This window comes from Rhipicephalus microplus, unplaced genomic scaffold (genome assembly GCF_043290135.1).
Source record: "Rhipicephalus microplus isolate Deutch F79 unplaced genomic scaffold, USDA_Rmic scaffold_642, whole genome shotgun sequence".
In the NCBI taxonomy this organism is placed as follows: Eukaryota; Metazoa; Arthropoda; class Arachnida; order Ixodida; family Ixodidae; genus Rhipicephalus; species Rhipicephalus microplus.
The window spans coordinates 1-7,500 of NW_027465200.1; positions in this window are offsets into that span (position 1 = coordinate 1).

Below are 7,500 nucleotides of genomic sequence, written 5' to 3' on the forward strand. Positions count from 1 at the left end.
GCCCCGGCAGACGCGCTCGTGCGACGTACTCGTGCGACGGTCGCCGGCGAGCACGTAGAAAGACGCCGATATCGTGCCGGAATCGGCCCCGTTTGGCTTCGCCGGAGTGCCAGCACTCACTCGGCCACAAACGGCGAACATCCGAGCGGCGGTTCCCACTTAGCCGTCGGCGTCCCGAACTCCGCCCCGGCAGACGCGGTTGCCGAGCTCGTGCGACTAGCGACCGCGAAGCCGTCTCGCGACGCCGCTTTCGTGCGCGGCTCCCACTGCGACCTGGGTCACCCGAGGTCGACGAGCAAAAAAGAATGTCGAAAAAAATTTTTTTTTTTTTTGCGTCTGCCGGGGTGCCCCTATAATAGCAGCGATAAGCACCCAGACCGCCATGGGTCGCTCGCCCCGGCTGACGTGGTTTTTCGTTTTCCTGCGGTGGTCGTCGTCAAGCACGTCCAAACACGCCACTTTCGTGGGCGCATTCGCGCTCTTTCGCTTCGCCGGAGTGCCAGCACTCACTCTGCCAAAAACGGCGAACATCCGAGCGGCGGTTCCCACTTTTGCGTCGGCGTCGCAAACCCCGCCCCGGCAGACGAGGTTTGCCGTACTCGTGCGACGGTGGCCGGCGGGCACGTCGAAAGACGCCGATATCGTGCGCGAATTGGCGCACCTTGGCTTCACCGGAGTGCCGCCACTGACTCCTCCAAAAACGGCGAAGATCCGAGCGGCGCTTCCCACTTTCGCATCGGCGTCCCGAACTCCGCCCCGGCTGACGCGGTTTACCGTACTCGTGCGACGGTCGCCGGCGAGCACGTGGAAAGACGCCGATATCGTGCCCGAATCGGCTCCGTTCGGCTTCGCCGGATTGCCAGCACTGGCTCGGCGAAAGACGACGAACATCCGAGCGACGGTTCTCACTATTGCGTACGCGTCGCAAACCCCGCCCCGGCAGACGCACTTTGCCGTACTCGTGCGACGGTCGCCGGCGAGCACGTAGAAAGACGCCGATATCGTGCCGGAATCGGCCCCGTTTGGCTTCGCCGGAGTGCCAGCACTCACTCGGCCACAAACGGCGAACATCCGAGCGGCGGTTCCCACTTAGCCGTCGGCGTCCCGAACTCCGCCCCGGCAGACGCGGTTGCCGAGCTCGTGCGACTAGCGACCGCGAAGCCGTCTCGCGACGCCGCTTTCGTGCGCGGCTCCCACTGCGACCTGGGTCACCCGAGGTCGACGAGCAAAAAAGAATGTCGAAAAAAATTTTTTTTTTTTTTTTGCGTCTGCCGGGGTGCCCCTATAATAGCAGCGATAAGCACCCAGACCGCCATGGGTCGCTCGCCCCGGCTGACGTGGTTTTTCGTTTTCCTGCGGTGGTCGTCGTCAAGCACGTCCAAACACGCCACTTTCGTGGGCGCATTCGCGCTCTTTCGCTTCGCCGGAGTGCCAGCACTCACTCTGCCAAAAACGGCGAACATCCTAGTGGCGGTTCCCACTTTTGCGTCGGCGTCGCCAACCCCGCCCCGGCATACGCGGTTTGCCGTACTCGTGCGGCGGTGGCCGGCGGGCACGTCGAAAGACACCGATATCGTGCGCGAGTCGATGCTTCTTGGTCTCGCAGGAGGGCCGCCACTCACTCCTGCAAAAACGGCGAAGATCCGAGCGGCGCTTCCCACTTTTTCGTCGGCGTCGCAAACCTCGCCCCGGCAGACGCGCTTTGCCGTACTCGTGCGACGGTCGCCGGCGAGCACGTCGAAATACGCCGATATCGTGCCCGAATCGGCCCCGTTTCGCTTCGCCGGAGTGCCAGCACTCGCTCGGCCAAAGACGACGAACATCCGAGCGACGGTTCCCACTATTGCGTACGCGTCGCGAACCCCGCCCCGGCAGACGCGGTTTGCCGTACTCGTGCGGCGGTGGCCGGCGGGCACGTCGAAAGACGCCGATATCGTGCACGAATTGGCGCTCCTTGGCTTCACCGGAGTGCCAGCACTCACTCGGCCAAAAACGGCGAACATCCGAGCAGCGGTACCCACTTAGCCGTCGGCATCCCGAACTCCGCGCCGGCTGACGCGGTTGCCGAGCTCGTGCGACTAGCGACCGCGAACGCGTCTCGCGACGCCGCTTTCGTGCGCGGCTCCCATTGCGACCTGGGTTACCCGAGCTCGACCAGCAAAAAAGAAGGTCGAAAATTTTTTTTTTTTTTTCTGCGTCTGCCGGGGTGCCCCTATAATAGCAGCGATAAGCACCCAGACCGCCGTGTGTCGCTCGCCCCGGCTGACGTGGTTTTTCGTACTCCTGCAGCGGTCGCCGTCACGCACGTCCAAATACGCCACTTTCGTGGGCGCATTCGCGCTCTTTCGCGTCGCCGGAGTGCCAGCACTCACTCTGCCAAAAACGGCCAACATCCGAGCGGCGGTTCCCACTTTTGCGTCGGCGTCGTAAACCCCGCCCCGGCAGACGCGGTTTGCCCTACTCGTGCGACGGTCGCCGGCGAGCGCGTCGAAAGACGCCGATATCGTGCGCTAATTGGCGCTCCCTGGCTTCTCCGGAGTGCCGCCACTCACTCCTCCAAAAACGGCGAAGATCCGAGCGGCGTTCTCCACTTTCGCATCGGCGTCCCGAACTCCGCCCGGGCTGACGCGGTTTACCGTACTCGTGCGACGGTCGCCGGCGGGCACGTCGAAAGACGCCGATATCGTGCCGTAATCGGCCCCGTTTGGCTTCGCCCGTGTGCCAGCACTCACTCGGCCAAAAACGGCGAACATCCGAGCAGCGTTTCCCACTTTCGCATCGGCGTCCCGAAGCCCGCCCCGGCAGACGCGGTTTGCCCTACTCGAGCGACGGTCGCCGGCGATCACGTCGAAAGGCGCCGAATTCGTGCACGAATCGATGCTTCTTGGTCTCGCAGGAGGGCCGCCACTCACTCCTGCAAAAACGGCGAAGATCCGAGTTGCGCTTCCCACTTTTTCGTCGGCGTCCCGAACTACGCCCCGGCTGACGCGGTTTACCGTACTCGTGCGACGGTCGCCGGCGGGCACTTCAAAATACGCCGATTTCGTGGGCGCATTCACGCTGTTTCGCTTCCCCGGAGTGCCAACACTCACTCTGCCGAAAGCGGCGATCATCCGAGCGGCGGTTCCCACTTTTGCGTCGGCTTCGCAAACGGCGCCCCGGCAGACGCGCTCGTGCGACGTACTCGTGCGACGGTCGCCGGCGAGCACGTCGAAAGACGCCGATATCGTGCTCGAATCGACCCCGTTTCGCTTCGCCGGAGTGCTGCCAGTCACGGCGCAGAAAACGGCGAACAAGTGTTTTTTTTTTTTTTTTTCCTAGAATTTGTGTTATAGAAGGCACATTTGATATCGGACGATAATTTTCAACTTTATCACGCGCACCGATTTTCGTGTAGAGGTTTGCAAGTTTATGGGAATTTCTCCACTTGGAATAATGCGATTTAGTAGTACTACGAGAACTTCATGGATGTACTCAAGGGTACGGGGCAAGTCAGTTACGTCAACACCTGCAGATTTTTTACACTTCAAACTGAAAATTGTTGGTTGTGAGTCCTCGTGTGATATTAAAGGCCGATTCGCTAACACATAGAACAAAGAAAGAAAGGAAGAAAAAACGCCCGCGCTCGCTCAAGAAACCTGGGTTCGCAACAAGTGGCAACAACAAGCAACCGAGCGAGTGCGCCAAAACCCGTGGCGGCCGAACAAACGCGAAGTCCCAACCGCGTCAGCCGGGGCGGCACGGGACAGGAAAAATCACTTCAGCCGGGGCGGCGGGGCACCGAATAAACCTCGTCACCTCGTCGCAGGATAAAAGAGGAAACAAAAAGTCTAAACAGCGTCTGCTGGAGCGAATGCGTAATAAAACAACAACAACAACAAAAAAAAAAAACACCCGCGCTCAAGAAGTCTGCAATCACCACAAAAGGCGACTGTGACCGAGCAGCGTCAGCCGGGGCCGTGCGGAAACGGAAAAACCGCGACTACCGGGGCGTCGAGGCACCGAAAAATCCACTTCAGCCGCGGCGAAAAAAAAAAACAAAAAGAAAGACGGAGGGGGGGGGGGGAACCACGTCTGCCGGGGCGAAGGAAAAAAAAAAACGCGTCTGCCGGGGCGAGCCCGGGTGCGGCACCACCGGGAAAACTGTGGCAAACAGACATGGCGATCGAGTGAGTGGGCCGCCAGCCAGGCTCAGCCAAAAAGTGCAAAGTCCGAACTGCGTCAGCCGGGGCGGCAAAAACCACGTCAGCCGGGGCGGCGCAAAAAACCGCGTCTGCCGGGGCGGCACGAAACCGCGTCAGCCGGGGCGGCGCGAAAACTGCGTCAGCCGGGGCGAAAGAAAAAAAAAAAAAAAACGCGTCTGCCGGGGCGAGCCCGGGTGCGGCACCACCGGGAAAACTGTGGCAAACAGACATGGCGATCGAGTGAGTGGGCCGCCAGCCAGGCACAGCCGAAAAGTGCAAAGTCCGAACCGTGTCAGCCGGGGCGGCAAAAAACCGCGTCAGCCGGGGCGGCGCAAAAAACCGCGTCTGCCGGGGCGGCACGAAACCGCGTCAGCCGGGGCGGCGCGAAAACTGCGTCAGCCGGGGCGAGCCCGGGTGCGGCACCACCGGGAAAACTGTGGCAAACAGACATGGCGATCGAGTGAGTGGGCCGCCAGCCAGGCTCAGCCAAAAAGTGCCAAGTCCGAACTGCGTCAGCCGGGGCGGCAAAAAACCGCGTCAGCCGGGGCGGCGCAAAAAACCGCGTCTGCCGGGGCGGCGCGAAAACCGCGTCTGCCGGGGCGGCGCGAAAACTGCGTCAGCCGGGGCGAAAGAAAAAAAAAAACGCGTCTGCCGGGGCGAGCCCGGGTGCGGCACCACCGGGAAAACTGTGGCAAACAGACATGGCGATCGAGTGAGTGGGCCGCCAGCAAGGCTCAGCCAAAAAGTGCTAAGTCCGAACTGCGTCAGCTGGGGCGGCAAAAAACCGCGTCTGCCGGGGCGGCACGAAACCGCGTCAGCCGGGGCGGCGCGAAAACCGCGTCTGCCGGGGCGGCACGAAACCGCGTCAGCCGGGGCGGCGCGAAAACTGCGTCAGCCGGGGCGAGCCCGGGTGCGGCACCACCGGGAAAACTGTGGCAAACAGACATGGCGATCGAGTGAGTGGGCCGCCAGCCAGGCACAGCCGAAAAGTGCTAAGTCCGAACTGCGTCAGCCGGGGCGGCAAAAACCGCGTCAGCCGGGGCGGCGCGAAAACCGCGTCTGCCGGGGCGGCACGAAACCGCGTCAGCCGGGGCGGCGCGAAAACTGCGTCAGCCGGGGCGAGCCCGGGTGCGGCACCACCGGGAAAACTGTGGCTAACAGACATGGCGATCGAGTGAGTGGGCCACCAGCCAGGCTCAGCCAAAAAGTGCTAAGTCCGAACTGCGTCAGCCGGGGCGGCAAAAACCGCGTCAGCCGGGGCGGCGCAAAAAACCGCGTCTGCCGGGGCGGCACGAAACCGCGTCAGCCGGGGCGGCGCGAAAACTGCGTCAGCCGGGGCGAAAGAAAAAAAAAAACGCGTCTGCCGGGGCGAGCCCGGGTGCGGCACCACCGGGAAAACTGTGGCAAACAGACATGGCGATCGAGTGAGTGGGCCGCCAGCCAGGCACAGCCGAAAAGTGCCAAGTCCGAACTGCGTCAGCCGGGGCGGCAAAAAACCGCGTCAGCCGGGGCGGCGCAAAAAACCGCGTCTGCCGGGGCGGCACGAAACCGCGTCAGCCGGGGCGGCGCGAAAACTGCGTCAGCCGGGGCGAGCCCGGGTGCGGCACCACCGGGAAAACTGTGGCAAACAGACATGGCGATCGAGTGAGTGGGCCGCCAGCCAGGCTCAGCCAAAAAGTGCCAAGTCCGAACTGCGTCAGCCGGGGCGGCGCAAAAAACCGCGTCTGCCGGGGCGGCGCGAAAACCGCGTCTGCCGGGGCGGCGCGAAAACTGCGTCAGCCGGGGCGAAAGAAAAAAAAAACGCGTCTGCCGGGGCGGCAAAAAACCGCGTCTGCCGGGGCGGCACGAAACCGCGTCAGCCGGGGCGGCGCGAAAACCGCGTCTGCCGGGGCGGCACGAAACCGCGTCAGCCGGGGCGAGCCCGGGTGCGGCACCACCGGGAAAACTGTGGCAAACAGACATGGCGATCGAGTGAGTGGGCCGCCAGCCAGGCACAGCCGAAAAGTGCTAAGTCCGAACTGCGTCAGCCGGGGCGGCAAAAACCGCGTCAGCCGGGGCGGCGCAAAAACCGCGTCTGCCGGGGCGAATGCAAAAAAAACAAAGAAAAAAGCCCGCGCTTAATCAAAAGAAAACAAAGAAAAAAGCTTGCGCTTAATCAAAAGAAAACAAACAAAAAAAGTTCGCGCTTAAGCCTGGCGGTGGAACCACCGGGGCAAACAGACCTGGCGATCGAGTGAGTGGGCCGCCAGCCGGGGTGAGCCAAAAAGTGCAAAGTCGGAACCGCGTCAGCCGGGGCGGCGCGAAAACCGCGTCAGCCGGGGCGGCGCAAAAACTGCGTCAGCCGGGGCGGCACGGAAAAACGAAAACCGCGTCAGCCGGGGCGGCACGGAAAAACGAAAACCACGTCAGCCGGGGCGACATCAAAATGAGGAAAAAAAAAAAAAACTGCCTTAGGACACCTGCGTACACTTTCATGCGTTTGGGCATATCTCTCTGTAACACGCGCGCCCCTCGTTACGCGCGGCACTCTGTTTTCTCCGACACCCATATTTCGGCGGCATGTGGCACGCGCGCCCGTCCCTACGCACGGCACACCGCAGTGCTTTCTCGATATTTTTCTTTTCCTCCAACACCGTCATCTATAGGCTTTTAGTGACCTGTTGCTCGTGGCAAAAGTTCGCTAGCTCTGACACCTCTTGCATGCGCACCGTTTTTGCGCACGGTGCTATGCCGCAAAGCACGGCAGTCGCATGCGTTTCTCTCAGGCACCTCTTTTTTGACACAACGCTGTGGTGCTTAGAAACACACCCGCCGCTTTTGCGCACAGAACTCCACCGTACAGCACGGTAGTCACGTTTGTTCCACACGAACAGCAGTGTGCATCGTGCTACGACACTTTGAAAGCTTTTTCTTCCGAGTCTCGACCGCGCTGTTCCTTTCGTACTTGGCGCGGTTTTGGGACCAGCTTTGTTTTAAACCCCTACTGCGCGCCGTTCCTTTCGTACTTGGCGCGGTTCAGGGTTTGTTTCGAGCCCTTAGCCGCGCTGTTCCCTCCGTACTTGGCGCGGTTTAGGGTCGAGCTTTGTCTCGAGCCCTCTCCGCGCCGTTCCTTCCGTACTTGGCGCGGTTTAGGGTTTGTTTCGAGCCCTTAGCCGCGCTGTTCCCTCCGTACTTGGCGCGGTTTAGGGTTTGTTTCGAGCCCTTAGCCGCGCTGTTCCCTCCGTACTTGGCGCGGTTTAGGGTCGAGCTTTGTCTCGAGCCCTCTCCGCGCCGTTCCTTCCGTACTTGGCGCGGTTTAGGGCCGAGCTTTGTCTCG